This window comes from Hyla sarda, chromosome 10 (genome assembly GCF_029499605.1).
Source record: "Hyla sarda isolate aHylSar1 chromosome 10, aHylSar1.hap1, whole genome shotgun sequence".
Classification (NCBI taxonomy): domain Eukaryota; kingdom Metazoa; phylum Chordata; class Amphibia; order Anura; family Hylidae; genus Hyla; species Hyla sarda.
In genome coordinates, this window is record NC_079198.1 from 67,485,134 (window position 1) to 67,509,910 (window position 24,777).

The 24,777-nt window shown below is 41.5% G+C and overlaps 1 protein-coding gene across 12 annotated transcripts in view; it reads left to right on the top strand.

Annotated features, from left to right (window-relative positions):
- LOC130293923 (galactoside alpha-(1,2)-fucosyltransferase 2-like) overlaps positions 1 to 24,777 on the top strand; it is a 338,139-nt gene that overhangs the window by 272,191 nt on the left and 41,171 nt on the right. Inside the window, exon 1 of one of the 12 annotated variants that reach the window (XM_056543217.1) lies at positions 5,946 to 6,022. The exons of the other annotated variants lie outside the window; for them this stretch is intronic. The gene's annotated coding sequence lies outside the window, so the exon portion shown is untranslated. Of the gene's footprint in view, positions 1 to 5,945; positions 6,023 to 24,777 lie in introns of those variants that run through there. 12 annotated transcript variants of the gene reach the window in all.

The following is a 24,777-nucleotide window of genomic DNA, read 5'->3' on the forward strand; positions in this document are numbered from 1 at the left end:
GGATCAAAAGTTTGGGCACCTGAGGTAAAAATTTGTATTAATGTGCATAAAGAAGCCATAAAATCTCCAAAAGGCATCACATTACAGATTAGACATTCTTATAATATGTCAACAAAAGTTAGATTTTATTTCCATCATTTACACTTTCAAAATAACAGAAAACAAAAAAATGGCGTCTGCAAAAGTTTGGGCACCCTGCAGAATTTATAGCATGTACTGCCCCCTTTACAAAGCTGAGACCTGCCAGTGTCATGGATTGTTCTCAATCATCATCTGGGAAGACCAGGTGATGTCAATCTCAAAGGTTTTAAATGCCCAGACTCATCTGACCTTGCTCCAACAATAAGCACCATGGGTTCTTCTAAGCAGTTGTCTAGAAATCTGAAACTGAAAATAGTTGAAGCTCACAAAGCTGGAGAAGGCTATAAGAAGATAGCAAAACGTTTTCAGATGTCAAGATTCTCTATTCAGAATGTAATTAAGAAATGGCAGTCATCAGGAACAGTAGAAGTTAAAGCAAGATCTGGAAGACCAAGAAAGATATCAGACAGAACATCTAGCAGGATTGTGAGAAAAACAATTAAAAACCCACGTTTGACTGCACAATCCCTCCAGAAAGATCTGGCAGACAATGGAGTTGTGGTACACTATTCCACTATACAGAGATACTTGTACAAATATATTCTTCATGGAAGAGTCATCAGAAGAAAACCTCTTCTACGTCCTTACGACAAAAATCAGCGTTTGAACTTTGCAAATGAACACATAGCAAGCCTGATGCATTTTGGAAACAAGTTCTGTTAACCGATAAGGTTAAAATTGAACTTTTTGGCCGGAATGAGCAAAGGTACGTTTGGAGAAGAAGGGGAACAGAATTTAATGAAAAGAACCTCTGTCCAACTGTTAAGCATGGGGGTGGATCAATCATGCTTTGGGGTTGTTTTGCAGCCAGTGGCACAGGGAACATCTCACGAGTAGAAGGAAAAATTGATTCAATAAAATTTCACAAATTTTGGATGCTATCTTGATGCCATCTGTGAAAAAAGCTGAAGTTAAAGAGAGGATGGCTTCTACAAATGGATAATGATGCTAAACACACCTCAAAATCCACGGGGGATTACATCAAGAGGCGTAAACTGAAGGTTTTGCCATGGCCTTCACAATCTCCTGACCTCAACATAATTGAAAATCTATGGATAGACCTTAAAAGAGCAGTGTGTGACAGACAGCCCAGAAATCTCAAAGAACTGGAACACTTTTGTAAGGAAGAATGGGCAAAGATACCTCAAACAAGAATTGAAAGACTCTTGGCTGGCTACAAAAAGCGTTTACAAGCTGTGATACTTGCCAAAGGGGCAGTACAAGATATTAACTCTGCAGGGTGCCCAAACTGTTGCAGACGCAATTTTTTTGTTTTCTGTTATTTTGAAAGTGTAAATGATTGAAATAAAATCTAACTTTTGTTGACATATTATAACAATGTCTAATCTGTAATTTGATGCCTTTTGGAACTTTTTCCATCTTTCCTTGGCTTCTTTAGGCACATTAATATAAATTTTTACCTGGGGTGCCCAAACTTTTGATCCCCACTGTAGACTAGGAGGAACATCAGGATACATCCAGCTCTCAATACACCATGGCCTCAGAACTATGTAGATACCACCTTCTCTTTCACAAAATTGTGAAGGGCTGGTACTGCCTTCTTCTCAAAGAAATGACGGCTTGGCACTCTCCACCTTGGCTCGGCACAAGCTATCAGTTCTCTGAAAGGTGCAGAGTCCACCACTTGAAAAGGGAGAGACTGCAGCACCAGCAACTTGGACAGGAGCACATTCAGCTTCTGTGCCATTGGATGAGTGGGTGCATACTGTTGTCTCTTAGACATGGCTTTGCCGATGGATTGTTGGTGGAATGGCTGACTAAAAGTAGGAGGAGCAGGAGCATCTGGAACGACAGAGGGTATGACACACAGCTCCCTTTGGCTGAGGTGGTGGAGCCTTGACTGGCTGAAAGAGGGAGCGACCTGCCACTGGGTGATGCAGCAGGCTGGACCACTACATCGGAGCCATGGTTCTCCCGACATATCTTGCATGTGGCTATGTGAACCTCCTCTGGATGCTTGATGAAAATCTGCCACACCGCCGCCGCCGAGTAGCTGCTGCCTCGCGGGCAACCTGCAACTCTTTCCTCCTGATGATGAAGCCCCTTGTGCACCCAGCTCCCAATTGCGATTGGTTTCATCATCATCAACAAGTGTCTGCATGTCACTGATGTCCTCCTCAGGTTCCTCAACATGTGTCTGCTTCAGGACCCTGAACCCTGGCAATACCGCCTCCCACGTCACTCTCCTCATGACTACTTGTCCACCTAGCGGTGAAGCGGTAGATGTCTCCTCCACTTCTTGGCTGGGCAGTAGCTGCTGACTGTCCTCTATTAGATCGTCCTCAGTAAATAGTGGAGCTGAACCCACAGCATAATATATTTCTTTAGGGGAGGGAACAGCATAGGCCAGAGGCAATGGGAGGACAGGGACTGCTCCCTAGCCTGCCAACTGAGGGTTGTGTCTGAGGAACCCACCGACTGTTGACTGGGGGTATCAGATGTCACTTGTGATGAAGTGGATAACTGTGTTAACCAATCGATGATGGCAGATGAGTTGCTGATCAAGACATGACCGCTAGCTGATACCGGGAGCTCAGGCCTCTCGCTGCGAATCCTGCTGCCACTCGCCCCTAGTCTTCTGCGACCTCTGCCTGATGAATTTAGGCCTCAGCCACTCCTCTGTGGACATCCTGGGACTTCTCTGCCTGACATACTTAGTGCGTATATGAGATGAGTACAATACACTTCACACAGTATTTTCTAGAACAGCAGCAGGTGTGTACTTTTGACTGTCCTTTCACAGTATCTAGGACCTTGACAGATTAACAGGTACAACATTTTATAATACTTCGATGTACATATGGCGTATGCACTTATGAGGGAAGGAAAATGTGCTACAGTACACTTAAAAAGTATCTGATTAAAATCACCAGCTGGTGAGTACTTTTGCCTTGACTTTCACAGTATCGAGGCCCTTGACAGATTAACAGGTTTAAAATAGTACACTACTTAGATGTAGGTATGTGGTATGTATTTAGGAGGGCAGAAAAATGCGCTACAGTACGCTTAAAAAAATTTTTTTGCACAGCACCAGCAGTATACAACAGTACTGCAGCACACAGTCGCTGTGTACTAAACACAAAATTGCACTGTTTCACAGACTATTAGGAATGGACTGCTGGATATGTATTATACCATCTACAGACTAGTATAACCAGCAGACCATTTGTGGTGGAACAAACAGGGCAGAAAAAAGAGCTTTGAGTAAAACACCAGCCGGTGATTACTTTTGGCTGTCCTTTCACAGTATGTAGGCCCTTGACAGATTAACAGATACAAAATAGTACACCACTTAGATGTAGGTATGTGGTATGCACTCATGAGGGCAGATAAATGCGCTACAGTACGCTAAAAAAAAAAAAAATTTGATCACAAAACCAGCAGTATACAACAATGCTGGAGCACACAGTCACTGTGTACTAATCCCAAATTTGCAAAAAGACTCTCTCTCAAATACTATTAGGAATGGACTGCTGGGTATGGATTATACCGTCTACAGACTAGTATAACCAGTAGACCAGTTGTTGTGGAACAAAGAGACAGAATTGCCCCAAAAAATTATTTCTCCCTCCTGTGAAAACATTTCTGCAGCTGAGGCAACACACAGCTCTCTGCACCCTCTGTAATACAATGATGTTCACAGTGACTGAGGGGTTAATCGCTGCAGTAAGAGTTAATTTCTGTGCAAAAATGCTGTGATCTGTGTCCTACAGAAGGCTGAGGTGACTAAGAGGTGAAATGCTGCTGTAAAAAGCTTTTCTGTGTTACACACACACAGCGATGTCCGTCCTATCTCTCTGCAGTGTAATGAATGAAATGACGAGCCAGAAAATGGCTGCCGAATATATAGGGTTGTGACATCACAGGGGTGACTTGCTGCTTATAGGCTGCATCCTGCATGTGATTCAGGGTCATCCCGCCTACCTGCCTTCCCAGCGTTCCTTGTTCCATGTACTGATATGTGGATCTGCCATTTTAGATGCCCATGGAGCCTGGACGGCAGTAAATGGAGTTTAATGAAGCGATTTGCACGATATAATTGCGGCGATATTCGCATTCATTGCGAATCAAATTTTTGGCTCATCTCTAGTGCTTACCCAACATAAAACACAAGATCTACTTTTCTTGGAGAATCTCTGGCCGGGACAATTTTACCAGTGTACATAGACCTGATAAAGGGAACAGAGTGATTCTGAAATGCATTGTCTTGCGTTTAAAGGAACCTCCTTTTGAATTATAGCTAAATTGACTTTTGCTGAACTTTGGTGAGGTCTGACCTTTGACTTTGATGCTATTCACATCACTATGTATGGCAGTCCGGTCTGTTTGGCTTTCTGTACTAAAGAAAGCGATGGGCACCGCTGAAATAATGAACGTGGGTGCAAGGAGGTTGCCCAAACATTACACAATTGAAAAAAGAAGAAAAAGACTGGCAACCACAAAAGATGCACACCACCATATGTACAAATAAATATAAATATTACTTTATTAGAAAAACCACAAAGGGAGAGACCGTCTTAAAAACACTTAAAAACACACAAATAGATGTACAGAGAGAAGGGATGTAACCCTACCTCAACCCCCTAACCGACGCTGAATAGCGTATCGGTGGAAAACTGTCCACAAGATCAATGCAAATGCATTCTAATAAAGTAATATTTATATTTATTTGTACATATGGTGGTGTGCATCTTTTGTGGTTGCCAGTCTTTTTCTTCTTTTTTCAATTGTTTGGCTTTCTGTAACACAACCACCTTTGTCTGAACCACACCATTTTTGTTTCTGATAAGTCTTTGTTACTTTCATCACTTGTACTATGGTGTTTGCAGTAATGTTTGTGCTTTTACACTTAACTTGAATAGCGGAAGCAGTTTGTTTGAGCTGACTGAATTTCTTTGTGTGGGGGACAGTGGGGGACACAATTAATGGAATACTAGTAAATTTAAAAGGAAACCTTTACAGTTAAGATAAGGGAATAAATAGGAGGGATACCCCCTAAAATAGGCACACAAACATACTGTAGAACCCTATGGACACATACCCTGTGCTTGGTTAAAAAAAAAAAAAAACAGTTACTTACCAACTTACTTTGGGGTTTTGAGAACCCCTTAGTGTCTCTTTTCTCTTTAATGGATTATCACAATTCAGCAATGTGTTGCCCTATGAATAGGATAATGTTAATCTGTTTCAATGTTAATCTGTTTATTACATCCTTATTCTATTTGTTGCGGGTAAGTAGGATAGGTGATAACGGGGGGGGGGGGGGGGGGAGTATCTGATCGCAGAAGAATAATCCAACCTCTGGGACCTCCTGCGATCTCTGTAATGGGGGCCTGTATGAGCAATAATGCTCCCCCACCCCGTGATTACATGCGTCCCTTATCCTATGAGAAGGGAATATGTTGTTTTTCACTGGAAAACCCCTTTAATATTACCTTTTTTACCTTGCGTTGTAGATATCTGTGTGACCCATATCTTTAGAACACAAAATGCTAAATCATTACTTGTACCATGTAAACTGCTTGTGCCACAGACCAACTCCCAGTATTTTACATTCTTGTTATTTGCACTTTCCTCTGCCAGATCTGATGCATACAGTACTGATTTTCCTTTTTAAGGGGAAGTAATGTAAAAGGAGGGCGTTTTCTCGCAATGTACCAAATTAAATTATTTACCCAGTTAAATTATGGGTAGCAGCATTGGGATGACTTCTTTGTTTGAAAGTCTGAGGAACAAGCTAGGATGGAATGGAGAGGTATGAAAACTAACTATGCCAACCGATCAAGGACAAAGAAGAGTAACACATTTGGAGGACAGCTCGGCCCCCTTCTGAAGAAAGACAAATGGGAGAGGAGCTGGGGTGAGAAATATGACAATTTTTAGTTTTTTTTAAGAACTGATATAGGCCTTGCATTGCTTTGGTTTGTATGATTAAACTTTAAAGATACTGGAAGAGATTTATTAAAACCCGTGCAGAGGAAAACTTGACTAGTTCAACATAGCAGCCAATCAGCTTGCTACCTTCATTTTTAATAAGGTCTCTGAAAAATGTAAGAGGCGATCTGGACATGTTTTGATAAATCTCCCCCACTATATACTGTATATATAGATTGTCCCAAAGTATTTGGCAGTGACTTTGATCATTCGCTATAGGCATAAAGGAGTAAAATATGTGATGGCAGGTAGTTGCATGTATGGCAAAAGAAAAGGTTGCTGCTGATGCTCTCCTAGTAGAGATGAATAGGAGAGAAGTTCTTCTCACAACGGTTTGTATAATAGCTTTATTACGGGATGTCTACAGACTTCATATGAAGTGGAGATTGTGGTTTTCCCAAAGTAAGGGTAAGACCTGAGCCCTTAAAAACAAGTGTCTTTATCATCAAATATAAAGATATTGGCTACAGTTTTTGCTATCAGACTAAAACTTACATTGTTTATGCACCCAGAAAAGTCTGTGTTCATGTCATCAAAATATAAAGAAGCAAATCTCTACATGCTCTTTCCTGGATGACTCGTGTGGAAGAGGTGTTTTCTTATTAAATTCTTCAAAAGCATTAAATATTATTGAGTAGAAAAATCTGTAGACTTCTAGTTTGGTCCAAACTTTATAAGGTAATAAAGCTGCTGTATCAAGCACCAGCGCTTCACCACACAAATGAATGGCACATTTAGAACGTCTTCCTGGATCATAAAGATGGGACAGAGGTGTCCTTGTTCACCCCTGCACAATGGTTGTGGAATCATTGACAAGTGCCATAAGGCAACATCCCTAGGTGAGAGATTGACACATAGATTGGAGGTACAGTAGATTGAAGGAGTGGAAATCACTTTATGTGGATGATCTATTATGCTTTTTGGGGCAAATGGATACCTTATTACCAGTAGTCATGGATATCATAAATCAATTTTAAAAGATTCTGAGGATTGTCCATTAATTTGACAAAATCTGTATTGATGCTACTTGGACCCATAAATACTCCTATAGTATTAAATAGAACCAACCATACCATGTGTCTCTGAATTTTAAGATTTGCTGATGCTGCTGCTACCAGCCAGGCTTATACAAGCCACCATGATACCAAGAAAATGGGTAATTTTTTTATACAGAAGCTATTTCTTCACTATTTTTAGACACCAATCCTGTTGCTTTTCCCAGGGGTAATTTTTGGAACGCTTGGAAAAAGCCATTGCATCTTCTGATACCTCTGTTTGTATTTTAACATTAGCAGGCATCTACCAACAATCAGGAATACTTTTGCAGCTTTATTTTAGTGTTAAAAAGCATGAAATATCTGCTAGTGCAGTGTTTTTAAACAGACTGTTAGTTAGTCAGCTTCTCCTGGGCCAGACACAGGGGATAAGAAACACACAGACATCTGGTTACGGATAACTGTGTCTTTTACTGAGCAGGTGTAGATGGTACAACACACAGTATGGAGTAGAGTAGAAGGGTTGCAGTTTAACCCTTGGGAGCCCTGTTGCCTTGCTGGGACTTATGGTGCTCTTCACCCACTGGAATAATATAGATTTGAGATATAAGACTTGAGGATATCCCACGCTGACTAGGGTTCTGACAAGGTCCAATTACTAACACCACCAGGGCTTGACCTGTACTGGGAACACTTGCAGAAAGGCGGGGCTGACTTTATTCAGAGATTTTCTCAGGCTTCCCTCTTCATTCACCACACATGACTTCCACCTCCACTTCCACCTCCTTTCCGAACTGTACTCAGTACAAACTCCAAACTACAACTCCTCCCCCCTTACACTATATAAAAGAGAATTTGGGGGTTCCCATTGGGCAGACAGGGTCATCTGGTTACCACTGCATCTCTTCCTTAAAGGTACAGTACTTAAATAACACAGTATATAGTAACTATAAGGAATATTATAAAGTGCTGGAACATGATGAACATTATAACAGTGGGCCCAACACAAGAGCAGCAGGCATGCCCGAGGAGATCCGCAGCCCACAGGACAGCCCATGGTGCTGGGACACCACATCAGTGTTTGGGAAAACTTATACACTGATGAACATACATTTTATACTTACTCTCTTACAGTATCAAATATACTTCAGTCTCAGAGGGTTTTGTATACAAGCATATTTTAACCCCTTAAATGGGCACTGTCAGATACAAAAACCTTTTGATATGTTGTAGAGCATACAGATCAAATATGTTTTGCAATTGCTTTCATTAGAATATGTTCTGTAGTTCATACTGAAAAAGCCAGTCAAAGATCTGATTCCGAGATAGTTTTTTCGTGACATATTCTACTTTATATTAGTGGTACATTTTTGTCAGTACTTGCATCATTTCTTGGTGAAAAATGGAAAAATGTTATGAAAAAATGTGAAAATTTTGCAATTTTTTACCTTTGAAACTCTGCTTATAAGGACAATTATATATTGAGTCACATATACAATATGTCTAATTTTATTTTTTTGCATTTTAAAGTTGACATGTTTTTACTTTTGGAAGACATCAGAGGGCTTCAAAGTTCAGCCGCAATTTTCCACCATTTCACAAAGTTTTCAAAATCTGGAATTTTTCAGGGACCAGTTCAGTTTTCAAGTGGATTTGAAGGGCCTTCATATTAGAAATACCCTATAAATGACCCCATTATAAAAACTGCTTGCCCTCAAAGTATTCAAAATGACATTAACAAAGTGTATTAACCCTTTAGGTGTTTCACAGGAATGGCAGCAACGTGAAGGAGAAAAATCTAAATCTTAATTTTTTTACACTCTCCGGTTTTTGTAGACCCAGTTTTTGAAATTTTACAAAGGGTAAAAACAGAAAAAGTCACCCAAAATTTGTAACCCAATTTTGAGTAAGGAAATGCCTCATAAGTGGATGTAAAGTGCTCTGTGGGTGCACTAGATTGCTCAGAAGAGAAGGAGCGACAATGGGAAATGGTTTTTGGGGGGCATGTCACATTTAGGAAGCCCCTATGGTGCCAGAACAGCTAAAAAAACTAAACACAGGGAACATTATTTGGGAAACTACACCCCTCAAGGAATGTAAGAAGTAGTAAAGTGAGCTGTTACACCCCACAGGTGTCTGCCAAATTTCCGCTAAAGTTGTATGTGAAAATTTAAAATTAGATTTGTTTCAATAAAATGCTGGTGTTAGCCCAAATTTTTCATTTTCACAAAGGGTAATAGGAGAAAAAGACTCCCAAAATTTAGTATGGAACTATCCCATATGTGGATGTGAAGTGCTCTGCAGGCAAACCACAATGCTCAAAAGGGAAGGGGCGTCATTGAGCTTTTGGAGAGAGAATTTGTTTAGAATAGAAGTCAAGGACCATGTGTGTTTACAAAGCCCCCATGGTGCCAGAACACTGGACCACCACCCCACATGTGACCACATTTTGGAAACTACACCTCTCACAGAATTTAATAAGGGGTGCACTGAGCATTTACACCCCACTGGCGTTTGACAAATTTTTGGAACAGTGGGCTGTGCAAATGAAAAATAAAATGTTTCATTTTCACGGACCACTGTTCCAAAAATGTGAGGTGTAAATGCTCACTTATTACATTCTGTGAGGGGTTTAGTTTCCAAAATGGGGGCTTTGTAAACACACATGGCCTTCAATTTCGAGCACATTCTCTCTCCAAAAGCCCAATGGCCTACCTTCTCTTCTGAGCATTGTAGTTCGCCTGCAGAGCACTGTACATGCACATATGGGGTATTTCCATATTCAGAAGAAATGGGGCTACAAATTTTAGGGGGCTTTTTTCCTATTTTACCTTGTGAAAATGAAAAATGTAGGGTAACATCAGCATTTTTGTAAAAAAAAATGATTTTAAATTTCATTTTCACATCCAACTTAAACGAAAATTTGGCAAACACCTGTGTGGTGTTAAGGCTTACTATACCCCTTGTTACGTTCCGTGAGGGGTGTAGTTTCCAAAATGGAAATGTGGGTATTTATTGTTTTGCATTTGTCAGAACCACTGTAAAATCAGCCAGCCATGTGCAAATCATTAATTTAGACCTCAAATGTACATAGTGCACTCTCACTCCTGAGCCATGTTGTGCGCCCGCAGAGCACTGTGCGACCACATATGGGGTATTCTCGTTCTCAGGAGAAATTGCGTTACAGATTTTGGGGTCTTTTTTTTTCCTTTTACCGCTTGTGAAAATTAAAGGTTTAGAGCAACACCAGCATGTTAGTGTTAAAAATAAAAAGAATTTACACTAACATGCTGGTGTAGACCCCAACTTTACCTGTTCATGAGGAGTAAAAGGAGAAAAAGCCCCTCAAAATTTGTAACGCAATTTCTCCCGAGTACGTAAATGCACATATGTGGCACTAAACAGTTGACTTATAATACGACAGGGCTCCAAAGCGAGAGGCCTAAATTGGGAATTTGCATCCGCCACCAAAATACCCTAAGGCAGTGTTTCCCAAACATGGTGTCTCCAGCTGTTGCAAAACTCCCAGCATGCCTTAACAGTCAGTGGCTGTCCGGCAATACTGTGAGTTGTTGTTTTTCTACAGCTGCCGTACAAGACGTTTTTTATTTTTCATTGGGGGGACTGTGTAAGGGTATGTGTATATGTAGTGTTTTACTTTTTATTTTGTGTAGTGTAGTGTTTTTAGGGTACATTCACACGGGTGGGGGTTTACAGTGAGTTTGAGCTGCGGCGGCGAATTTGCCGCACCTCAAACTTGCAGCAGAAAACTCACTGTAAACCCCCGCCCATGGGAATGTACATTCACATGGGGGGGAGGCGGGCAAACCTTCAGCTGTTGCAAAACTACAACTCCCAGCATGCACTGACAGGCCATACATGATGGGAGTTGTAGTTATGCAGCAGCTGGAGGCACATTGGTTATGAAACACAGAGTTTGTTACTTAACTCAGTGTTTCACAACCAGTGTGCCTCCAGCTGTCTCTCAGTTGTATTTTTGCAACAGCTGGAGGCACACTGATTGGGAAACACTGGGTTAGGAGACAAACTCTGTTTCACAACCAGTGTGCCTTCAGCTGTTGCAAAACTGCAGCTCTCAGCATGCATTGCCAGCCTATGGGCATACTGAGAGTTGTAGTTTTTCAACAGCTGGAGGCACACTGCTAAAACTCCCAGCATGCCCTTTGGCTGTCCGTGCATGCAGGGAGTTGTAGTTATGCAACAGCTGGAGGCACACTTTTTCATAGAAAAAATGTGCCTCCAGCTGTTGCATAACTACAACCCTCAGCATGCACAGACTAACAAAGGGCATGCTGGGAGTTGTAGTTGGAACTCCAGCTATAGCAAAATTACAACTCCCAACATGCCCTTTGGCTGTGCATGCTGACAGTTGTTGCTAAGCAACAGCAGGAGGTGAACAGGTCTTACCTCCTGCTGTATCCTGCCACCTGCACCATTGGGACCATCGCCACTGCTGCCACCGCTCCTGAGGGGTCCGCCGCCAGGCCAGGCCAAGGTAGGAGACCCCTGCAAGGCCCGATCACTGCCCCGATCCCTGCCCAGCTCATCGCCAAGCAGGGTAGTGATTGGTCGGTCATTCAGACCTATTAATCATGTGATCAGGAGGTGGCACCCATGCCACCTCACTCCTGCTGGGTAAGGGTGAATGGGGCTGTCTCGGAGACCCGATTGAACTGGAATCACCACAAATCTCAAGACCCCCCCAGGGGTTTGCATGGGGTGCCTGCTGAATGATTTCAGCAGGCATCCCGGTCCGATCCCTGCCCGGTGAGCGGCGAGGACCGGGATTCCCACGGGCGTACAGATACGCTCTTGGTCCTTAAGTACCAGGACATCAGGGCGTACCTTTACTCTCTTGGTCCTTAAGTGGTTAAAGGACAAATTACATTAAACTGAATGATGAATTAAGATACTGGAACTAGAAATACAAGGGAAGACTGCAGATGCTGAAACCTGACCCTGGCTCAGGTCACTGATGGAAAAGAATGAATTCTAATTGCTGGACTGTGACACCTAGTGCCAGTAGGGAGCCACACAGTCACACTTATTCTTATGACATAATCTTCTTACACCTGTCACAGTGCAAGACTCCTACCTGCTATTTCCCACAGGTGCATAGATGGTCTAGGAACAAGGCAGCTACAATGCTCTTGTGTAGCTCCTGAAAGGTAAGCCGTATTTGTTCATTGTGTTTTATCAATTTGAATTCATTGTTTGCTTTCTTAACTATAGAAGGAAGTAGAAACAGAAGATTGGATTATATGAATGTTATTTATACAGTGTGTTATGATTTATTTGTCTCTGCTCAATTGGTGATCAAGGCAGTGTCGCTTTACCAACTAAGATGCGGTTACCTTCTCCAGGGCATATAGCATCCCTGAGCTTTCATTAAGGATCATGCAACATTCCTCACATGCTTATCCCAAGTGAATTTACAGGTTCTGTTTCTCCATGGAAATAAATCACAGACCTAACACGGCATGAAGTTGTCAGCTTGTGATATCTGTGTTGGCAGTGTAAGAAAGTGTTAGAGGATTTGGTGATCTGATGCACAGGATGTACTGTACAGGCCTCCTTCATACATAAACAGAAGGCCAGCCATCATACCGTATATGTTAATAATTTACATATATACAAAAAGAAGGCAAGCCAATAGCATATACTATACAGAGATGAAGTACAGGTGATTTTGCTATTTTACTATTCAGGACACAACAATTGTGTTCCTGTTTTTTCATTGTTCCCTTCCAAAAGCCATGTTATCCTGTTTATGCAAACCCTGGAGGGCTTGGCTGTTTGAGCTTCAGAGCTTGAGTTGTAAATTTTAATGCCCCTAATGTGGGTTATACAGTGTATAAGTTAACAAATAACGCGGGGGTTCCCGCCGCTGGGGACCTCTATGATCTTGCACGCAGCACCCCGTTATAATCAGTCCCCGGAACATGTTCGCTCCTGGTCTGAGACCTCTATGATCTTGCACGCAGCACCCCGTTATAATCAGTCCCCGGAACATGTTCGCTCCTGGTCTGATTACTGGCGATCACGGGGGCCGGAGCATTGTGACGTCACAGCCCCGCTCCCGTGTGACATCACGCTCCGCCCCCTCAATGCAAGCCTATGGGAGGGGCGTGACAGCAGTCACAATGCTCCGACCCCCGTGATCGCCAGTAATCAGACCCGGAGCGAACATGTTCTGGGGACTGATTATAACAGGGTGCTGCATGCAAGATCACAGGGGTCCCCAGCGGCGGGACCCCTGCGATCAGACATCTTATCCCCTATCCTTTGGATAGAGGATAAAATGTCTTAGCGCCGGAGTACCCCTTTAAATCTGTCAGGGGTGAATGGAAAAAGAAACAGCAATTTTGCTATTGTTTTTGAATTTTTTTATTTTGAGCTGTTTTGGTCACATTTTGGTCACTTTTTATCCTTTTGGGGTCAGTGGTATTATATCAAAACATAGCTGTTCTGAGTTTTTCAAGTGATATTTCCATCTTCCATTCCTTCTTAATAAAAACATCAGGAAAAAATGCCTGCACAAAAAAAAATGCAACTAAAAATGTATGTAAGTACATGCTTTTACATACATTAGTGGAAGACACTACAAAAAATAGTGAAGGAGTCCTAACGGGGGTCAAATATACTATGGCCCATATTTACATATTTTCACACAAACTGTGTGAGAGAAAGTATAGAGGGATTTTTCCACAGCAACCAATCACAGCTCAGCTAATGAGCTCTGGTAAAGTGAAAGCTCAGCTGTGATTGGTTGCTGGGGAAAATCACTCTATTCTCTCTCTCACACAGTTTAATAAATCTGGGCCATAAAGTATACATTAATGGATGCTATGAGCAAGCTCTTCTGTATTGCAGAAATTAGAAACTGTTTCCCTTTGACTTACATTATAAAAAACTGAGTGCAACGTATACATTTTTTTTTGCCATATACGATAGCATACATTTTTCTATACTGCAAAATATAAAAGGTACTGCAACAGAAATCATGAAATGGAAACAAAAGCACAGTGTGATCCCAGCCTTACTGGAGTTGGCTGTATTATACAGCTGGTAGAATCTGCGGCATCTGGGCCATTAACAGAGTCTGGTCATTGTCATCTGATCATCCCTTCCCCCTGACACCAGAGCAGTTGTCATGAGCAGTTAATATACAGTGAAGGGGCTGTTGAAAACCACTAAGACTGTCAACTTTATACTTCTTGTATATCCTAAATATTAAAAATAAGAAAATAATATTCCAATTTTTTATTATTGAAAATATTTAAATTCAGGTTTTAAGTCCCCTCGCCTCCCAAAAAATGTTAAATTAAAAGTGATCAAAAAGTCAAGTCTGTTTTTAAATGGTACTATTAAAATCTACAAAGGTCCATCACAGCCCTCACAAATATCCATCACATAAAAAAAAAAACGATAGGTCGATAGGTCCCGGAATATAGCAATGCAAAGCAGATTTTTAATAGAAAAAAGTTTTTCATAAAAAGTAGTAACAACAACTATAAAGTAAACAATAAGGATAACATGTCATAGCAACCAGGTGGTTAGAAAGCGCTCAAAGGGGACCTAGCATTTAAGGGGTTAAATGGCTGTTATCTGCACTCCAGGCCAGAGCTAGAGGGTGTCACTTTGAATAAACAGCTGGTGCATGACATGGTTGAACATGGTCTACAGTCCATGTCCCACATTTTGACATGTATGTTAAATGTTGGGAAGTGGTTAGAAAGACAGGACTTGTGACCTGTAGAGACTAGGGATTGAAACCCATTGTATGAAATGTGTGTGTATGTCCCTTACTCTACTACTGAAACCCCACAGATGAGCTTATTTCTTTGAGAGAAGTTGCAACCAGCCACATATCAACTATTTAGCATAGAACGTGTACAGACTAAGGCTGCCAAAGCCATGCTTTTTTTTCTACACAAGGGTCTCGCAAATGGAGAAGCTTGTTAAGTGGTTATATAGAAACTTAACCTCTTATACATATATATATATATATATATATATATATATATATATATATATATATACACACACACACATACATATACCCCTAACCAACCCCCTTACACGAGGGTGGTGTTTTTTATTTTTTTATTTAAAGTTGTATTTCATAGACCAGATACACATTTATATATATATATATATATATATATATATATATATATATATATATATAGCTATAAGAGTAACAAGAGAGGGACACTGCACATCATTTAATAGTGCATAACTAAATCGTAAAGAGGCACTTAACCTGCAGTTTATGTTCTGTACATTTTCTATACATTTGTGTGGTTAGGTGTAGTCCCCGTTATCAGCCATTTCAAGCTGAGTAAAGGCTGACTAAAGACTGGACAGTGAGAGACCAGAAAATGGTCCAATAACTTCTATCAGTACAATGTATATATTTCATAGTGTGTGATATTAATAACTTAATTTTTAATGCTGCAATGAACTAATCTGTAAGTTTAATGGCAAGGTGCAAATGTTTTAAAATTGATGATTATTATTTATTATTATTTATAATTATGATGTATTATTAATAATAATTATTATTTTAAAGCGGCATAAATTCCTTGATATTGTACATACAGGAAGTAAAGATTATATATAAATGTTCAGTGTCCTGCCAAGCCTTATCCTGCAATCACTATGACATTAGTATTCTTTCATATTCACATATACACACAAGCTCCAGGCTTATGTATGTTTCTTTGCTGCTTGGAACAGCAGGTGTAACAATGAATGCAAAATACAGAAGTCCAGAAGGAAAGCAGGTGAACAGCCCAGGCACAATTAACTATTTCTTTAACCCCTTGGGGACGGAGCCCATTATAACCCTAAGGAGGGGAGCATTTTTTGCAAATCTGACCACTGTCACTTTAAGCATTAATACCTCTGGGATGCTTTTACTTATAAATTTGATTCTGAGATAGTTTTTTCGTGACATATTCTACTTTATGGTAGTGGTAAATTTTTGTCGATACTTGCATCATTTCTTGGTGAGAAATTCCAAAATTTGATGAAAAATTTGAAAATTTAGCATTTTTCTAACTTTGAAGCTCTCTGCTCTCAAATAAATGATATATTGATTCACTAATACAATATGTCTGTTTTGAATTTTTGCAAGTGGTAATAGGAGAAAAAGCCTCCAAAAATGTGTAACCCAATTTCTCTTGAGTAAGGAAATACCTCATATGTGTATGTCAAGTGTTCGGCGGGCGCAGTAGAGGGCTCAGAAGGGAAGGAGAAACAATGGGATTTTGGAGTGAATTTAGCTGAAATGGTTTTTGGGAAGCATGTCACATTTAGGAAGCCCCTATGGTGCCAGAACAGCAGAAAACCCCACAAGGCACGTAACAAGGGGCCCAGTGAGCCTTAACACCACGCAGGTGTTTGACGACTTTTCGTTAAAATCGGATGTGTAAATGAAAAAAAATAAAAATTTCCACTAAAGTGCAGTTTCTTCCCCAAATTTACAATTTTTACAAAATGCTCTGCCGGCGAAATACAATGCTCAGAAGAGGAGGAGCGCCATTGAGCTTTTGGAAAGAGAATTCGTTTGGAATGGTAGTCAGGGGCCATGTGCATTTACAAAGCCCCCTGTAGTGCCAGAACAGTGGACCCCCCCACATGTGACCCCATTTTGGAAACTAAACCCCTCACAGAATTTAATAAGGGGTGCAGTGAGTATTTACACCCCACTGGCTTTTGACAGATCTTTGGAACAGTGGACTGAGCAAATGAAAAATAAAATTTTTCATTTTCACGGACCACTGTTCCAAAAATCTGTCAGACACATGTGGGGTGTAAATGCTCACTGTACCCCTTATTACATTACACGAGGGGGGTAGTTTCCAAAATGGGGTCACATGTGGGAGGGGGTCCATTGTTCTGGCACTATGGGGGCTTTGTAAACTCATGTGGCCTTCAATTCCGGACACATTTTCTCTTCAAAATCCCAATGGCGCTCATTCTCTTTTGAGCATTGTAGTGTGCCCGCCGAGCACTTTACATCCACATATGGAGTATGTTCTTACTCAGAAGAAATGGGGTTACAAATTTTGGGGGGCTTTTTTCCTATTTTACCTTGGGAAAATGAAAAATTTAGGGTAACACCAGCATTTTGGTGAAAACATTTTTTTTTTCATTTTCCCATCCAAATTTAATGAAAATTCGTCAAACACCTGTGGGGTGTTCAGGCTCACTATACCCCTTGTTACGTTCCATGGGGGGTGTTGTTTCCAAAATGGAGTCACAATGGGGTCACATGTGGGTATTTATGTTTTTTGCGTTTATGTCAGAACCACTGTAAAATCAGCCACCCCTGTGCAAATCACCAATTTAGGCCTCAAATGTACATGGTGCACTCGCACTCCTGAGCCTTGTTGTGCATCCGCAGACCGTTTTACGCCCACATATGGGGTATTTTCGTACTCAGGAGAAATTGCGTTACTAATTTTGGGGGGCTTTTTTTCTTTTTTTCCTTTTACTGCTTGTGGAAATAAAAAGTATGGGGCAACACCAGCATGTTAGTGTAAAAATTTTTTTTTTTTTTACACTAACAGGCTGGTGTAACCCCCAACTTTTCCTTTTCATAAGGAGTAAAAGGAGATAAAGCCCCCCAAAATTTGTAGTGCAATTTCTCCCGATTACGGAAATACCCTATATGTGGCCCTAAACTGTTTCCTTGAAATACGACAGGGCTCTGAAGTGAGAGAGCGCCATGCGCATTTGAGGACTAAATTAGCAATTGCATAGGGGTGGACATAGGGGTATTCTACATCAGTGATTCCCAAACAGGGTGCCTCCAGCTGTTGCTTAACTCCTAACATGCCTGGGCAGTCAGTGGCTGTCCAGAAATGCTGGGAGTTGTTGTTTTGCAATAGCTGGAGGCTCCGTTTTGGAAACACTGCCGTACAACACGTTTTTCATTTTTATTGGGGGGGGGGGGGAAGCAGTGTAAGGGGTGCATATGTAGTGTTTTACTCTTTATTATGTGTTAGTGTAGTGTAGTGTAGTGTTTTTAGGGTACATTCACACTGGCGGGTTACGGTGAGTTTCTCGCTAGGAGTTTGAGCTGCGGCGAAAAATTTGCCACAGACCAAACTTGAAGCAGGAAACTGACTGTAAACCTGCCCATGTGAATGTACCCTGTACGTTCACATGGGGGGACAAACCTCCAGCTGTTTCAAAACCACAACTCCCAGCATGCACTGACAGTGCATGCTGGGAGTTTTACTTTTGCAACAGCTGGAGGCACACTGGTTGGAAAACCGTCAGTTAGGTTCTGTTACCTAACAGTATTTTCCAACCAGTGTGCCTCCAGCTGTTGCAAAACCACAACTGCCAGCATGTACTTACATACCGTGCATGCTGGGAGTTGTACTTTTGCAACAGCTGAAGGTACACTGGTTGGAAAACCTTCAGTTAGGTTCTGTTACCTAACAGTATTTTCCAACCAGTGTGTCTCCAGCTGTTGCAAAACCACAACTCCCAGCATGTACTTACATACTGTGCATGCTGGGAGTTGTACTTTTGCAACAGCTGAAGGTACACTGGTTGGAAAACCTTCAGTTAGTTTCTGTTACCTAACAGTATTTTCCAACCAGTGTGCCTCCAGCTGTTGCAAAACTACAACTCCCAGCATGTACTTACATACCGTGCATGCTGGGAGTTGTACTTTTGCAACAGCTGAATGCACACTTGTTGGAAAACCTTCAGTTAGGTTCTGTTACCTAACAGTATTTTCCAACCAGTGTGCCTCCAGCTGTTGCAAAACTACAACTCCCAGCATGTACTTACATACCGTGCATGCTGGGAGTTGTACTTTTGCAACAGCTGAAGGCACACTGGTTGGAAAAATTTCAGTTAGGTTCTGTTACCTAACAGTATTTTCCAACCAGTGTGCCTCCAGCTGTTGCAAAACTACAACTCCCAGCATGTACTTACATACCGTGCATGCAGGGAGTTGTACTTTTGCAACAGCTGAAGGCACACTGGTTGGAAAACCTTCAGTTAGGTTCTGTTACCTAACTCTGAATTTTCCAACCAGTGTGCCTCCAGCTGTTGCAAAACTACAACTCCTAGCATGTACTAATCGCCGAAGGGCATGCTGGGAGATGTAGTTATGCAACAGCTGGAGGTTACGCAACTACAACTCCCAGCATGGTGAGACAGCTGTTTGAGCATGCTGGGATTTTCAGTTTTGCAACATTTGGAGGGCTACAGTTTATAGACCACTGCACAGTGATTTCCAAACTGTGACCCTCCAGATCTTGCAAAACTACAAATCCCAGCATGCCCTGACAGCAAAGAGCTGTGTGAGCATGCTAGGAGATGTAGTTTTGCAAGATCTGGAGGGATACAGTTTAGAGACCACTATATAGTGGTCTCAAATTGCAGCCCTCCAGCTGTTGCAAAACTACATATTCCAGCATGCCCAAACAGCAAACAGCTGTCTGGGCATGCTGGGAGTTGTAGTTTTGCAACATCTGGAGGGCTACAGTCTCAGACTGTAGCCCTCCAGATGTTGCTAGGCAACTTACCGGCTTCCGTAGGATCCAGGGAGCCGTTTTCTTCTGCCGCACGCCGCCCGCGCCGATCTCCGTCGCCACCCGCCGATCCCCGTCGCCTGCAGCCTCCGGAGGGGTAAGTGGACATCGGCGCTCGGTCCTCTTCATTTTCCCCGTTCTGGCCCGCCTATTGTGGGTGGGCAGGACGGGGAAAGCGAAAGTAAACCCCTCCGTCCCCGATCTGCTATTGGTGGTCGCGTCTAGACCACCAATAGCAGGGCTAGGAGGGGTGGCACCCCTGCCACCTCACTCCTATCACTTCAGGGGGATCGTAGTTGTCTTAGACAACCACGATCCCCCTTCTATTCCGGGTCACCGTGTCACCATAGACCCGTAATGACCCGGAATCGGCGCAAATCGCAAGTGTGAATTCACTTGCGATTTGCGCCGATCGCCAACATGGGGAGGTCTAATGACCACCTTGAGCATTTGCACGGGGTACCTGCTGATAGATATCAGCAGTCACCCCGGTCCGGTCCCCGCCCGGCACGCGGCGGTGACCAAAATTCCCACGGGCGTATGGATACGCCCTTCATCCTTAAGTACCAGGACGCAAGGGCGTATGCATACGCCCTTCGTCCCCAACAGGTTAAAGGGGTACTCCGGTAGAAAACTTTTTTTTTTTTTAAATCAACTGGTGCCAGAAAGTTAAACACATTTGTAAATTACTTCTATAAAAAAAATCTTAATCCTTCCAGTACTTATTAGCTGCTGAATACTAGAGAGGAAAATCTTTCAGTTTGGAACACAGTGCTCTCTGCTGACATCATGACCACGGTGCTCTCTGCTGACATCTTTGTCCATTTTAAGAACTGTCCAGAGCAGCATATGTTTGCTATGGGGATTTTCTCCTACTCTGGACAGTTCTTAAAATGGACAGAGATTTCAGCAGAGAGCACTGTGGTCATGATGTCAGCAGAGAGCTCTGTGTTCCAAAAAGAAAACAATTTTCTCTGTAGTATTCAGCAGCTAATAAGTACTGGAAGGATTAAGATTTTTTTAATAGAAGTAATTTACAAATCTGTTTAACTTTCTGGCACCAGTTGATTTAAAAAAAATAAACAGGAAATATTGCAAAACAACCCTGGAAGAAGCAGCAAAAACTATTTTTGTAGCCAGTGTAAATAATTAATTACATAAAAAAACACTGCTGCTAAGTAGTCGCCACCATGTGTACAATAATAAAAACACATATAATTATCAGGGTTTTTGCAAGGAAAAATCCAATAATTGCCTATTATGTAGCAATAACATAGTATGTATTTTTTTATTCCTGATATGAAATACATGTAAAAATAAAAGGTAACATGCCACTTCATTGATGTGTATTCTATGTGTACTGTACAGAGCCGTATACTTTCAACGTTACCGAAAACTGCAGATTAAAAAGGGACAAACAAGAAAAAAATGCCTGGAAAGTATACACATTTTAATGCTGATTTCATCAGAATACATGTGTACCGTATTTTTCTCCGGCATATAAGATGCACCCAATTTTAAAGGAGGAAAATCTAGAGAAAAAAAAAGATTCTGAACCAAATACTGTAGTAAAATATTTTATATCAGTATAGTTCCCCCACAATAGTTGGCAGTATAGTTCCACCACAATGGTAGGCAGCTCTCCCCCCCCCCCCCCCCCCCCCACAACGGTTGGCAGTATAGTTCCCCCACAAAAGTTGGCAGTATAGTTCCCCCACAATGGTAGGCAGCTCCCCCCCTCCACAATAGTTGGCAGTATAGTTCCCCCACAATGGTAGGCAGCTCCCCCCCCCCCCCCCCAGACATACAGCTTCCAGCCATATACAGTACAGTGTATGGCTGGAGGCTGTATGTCTGTGTGCTGCCCCCACAGTGTTCCGGTCACCGCTCCTCTGGCCCGGTGTCACAATCTACTGCTATGGCCTATGGACCATAGCAGTAGGTGCCGGGACCGGAGGAGCGGTGACCGGAACACTGAAGATTACGCACCGCCGGCGCGCGTCTTCCTCCGGTCCTCCTGCACCTCTATGGTTGTACACACGGGACGTTACTGAGGTCCTGTGCGTACAACCATAGAGAGGCGGAGGATCGCAGGAGGACCGGAGGAGGACGCGCATCGGCCGGGGAATGGTTAGTGACCCGCGGACATCCTTATGTCCCGAAAATATTTTTCGGGACACAGGGATGTCCGGCATAGGAAAACCTATGATTATCTGCCCGGGCCGGCTCCTGTGTGCAGCTGCAGGCGGGCCAGAGCAGGTAAAAACTAATTCATGTATACTAAAAACCAGGGGGCCTCCAGCTGTTGTGAAACTACAACTACCAGCATGCCCGGACAGCATTTGCTGGTCTGGGCATGCTGGGAGTTGTAGTTTCACAACAGCTGGAGGCACCCTGGTTTTTAATATACAGTTATTAGTAATTCACCTGCCCGGCACCCGGAACTGTATGTTCCAGGCGTAGGGCAATAAACATAGCCGGTGTGAGGGGAAAAATTCACCGGCGGTCATAAGGCTGCTGCGGGCGTGGAGCGGGTAGTCAGCGCTGTACCGCACCGCCGCAGCCTCTGTACTTACCGCTGATTTCCCACTCTCGCCCGCAGCAGCCTCGGGCATATATTCGCTGTATAAGACGCACCAACTTTTTCCCCTCCGTTTTGGGGAAGAAAAAGTGCGTCTTATACGGCGAAAAATACGGTAATTATAATTTTTTTTTGTTTGTATTAAATTTTTTGGCATCATTTTTTCTTCTTTTGTATGTATTTTTTTTTTTTTTGTATCTTTTAGCCTCTTGTGTACACTGAGGGACCAGACACAAATAAAAGTGAATGGGAAGGAGAGAGAGAAGGGTCAGACACAAAGGGCAGAATGTATTAAAAGGGTTAAAAACAGCTCCAGTTTGGGTGTAGTATTACAACTTGGCTCCATTCACTTCAATGGAACACCCAACCTGTAGAGAAATTAGCTCTGTTTTCCTATTTCTGGATAACCCCTGTAAGGTTCTACACCTTTTTGAATTTTGGCATAATTTTGTTGATGTTTGAATAACTATATTGAATTTGGCTATAAAAAAATATATATATTTATTTATAATTTTATTAATGAGAGTGTAAACAGAGGGACAAGTCGGGTGATATTGGCTGCATGGATAAACAACTGCAAGATACACTTTACAAAGTAACAGAGTTAATGCAGGATTGCCACATGGTATATTACAAAGAGAAAGCTTTTGTAAATGTTGTATGATGTAGACAAACCCCTTTCTCCAAAACCTGGGCATAAACCAATGACAAGTAAAAAGTTTGAAGTCCAGCACCAGATATAAATAAAAACATTACTGCTTTAAATAGTAACATAGTTGATAAGGTTGAAAAAAGATCAGAGTCCATCAAGTTCAACCTATAACCCTAATGAGTCCCTACTGAGTTGATCCAGAGGAAGGCAAAAAAAAACTCATACTAGAGGTAAAAATTCCTTCCTGACTCCAAATATGGCATCAGAATAAATCCCTGGATCAACGTTCTGTCCCTATAAATCTAGTATACATAACAAGCAATGTTATTATTCTCCAAAAATCCATCCAGACCCCTTTTGAACTCTCTTACAGAGTTCTTCCTCTGGTCAAATTAACGATAAAGTCATTCAGTCAACAGTGAAGCAAAATAAAAAAAATAATGGAAAAATAATCTTTTGCAGAAGGACAATCAACGTGTTTCAAGCTGCACTAGCTCTTAATCATGATCATGTGCAGCTTGAAACGTGTTGACCATCCTTATGAGAAAAGATTGTTTCCATTGTTCCTTTATTTTGCTTCACTATTGACTCAATGATTTTATCATGATTTTTCTTCAAATAAAGCTAGAAGTTTTTATATATATCTGGTGCTGGACTTTAAACTTTTTCTTTACTATTGTGGAGGCTTTCTTTGGGTCCGTGCACAGGCACAGGTGAGCTGGGAAATCTTTTGATTGTTGCATAAACCAGTGACATATATTAATGGCAACGCAAACAAGTGCAACATGTAATATTAGTCAAATGTGTCCAAACAGGCCAAAGTACTCCAGCCCCGTCATCTGTTTCGCACAATGACTTTTTCTGCAGCTTCCAGGGGGTGTTTTACATCTTTCATCAGACTTAGCAGCAAAAAAAAAAAATAAACATATGTGGTATTGCCACGTGCGTAAATGTCCAAACTTTAAAAATATATTATTAATTAAACCGCATGGTCAATGGCGTACACGACAAAAAAATTCCAAAGTCCAAATTAGCGTATTTTTGTCACTTTTTATACCATAAAAAATTAATAAAAGGCGATCAAAAAGTCCCATCAAAACAAAAATGGTACCTATAAAAACTTCAGATCACAGTGCAAAAAATTAGTCCTTATACATCTCTGTATGCAGAAAAATAAAAAAGTTATAGGGGTCAGAAGATTTTTAAACGTATTAATTTCCGTGCATGTAGTTATGATTTTTCCCAGAAGTACAACAAAATCAAACCTATATAATTAGGGTATCATTTTAATTGCATGGACCTACAGAATAATGATAAGGTGTCATTTGTACCAAAAAATGCACTACATAGAAACGGAAGCCCCCAAAATTTACAAAATAGAAAAAATGTTTTTTTCAATTTTGTCCCACAAATATTTTTTTTTGTTTTGTCGTAGATTTTTTTTTTTTGTAAAATGACTGATGTAATTACAAAGTACAATTGGTAGTGCATAAAATAAGCCATCATATGGGTCTGCAGGGACAAAATTGAAAGGGATATGATTTTTAAAAGGTAAGGAGGAAAAAACAAAAGTGGAAAAAAGCTCGGTCCTGAAAGGGTTAAAGCACACACCCAATTATAGAGTTCAAAACTTTTTTTTTAAATGTTATTTCCTGTTGTGAAACCAGATTTGATCACTTCCCCTTTATTTAAAGGGGTTATCCACCATAAGGTGATTTTAGTACGTACCTGGCAGACAGTAATGGACATGCTTAGGAAGGATCTGCGCTTGTCTTGGGGCTAAATGGCTATGTTGTGAGATTACCATAACACTGTGGCTAGCTTTTTGTCAACTGGTATTTCCTGTTTCAGTTTATATTTTTTACT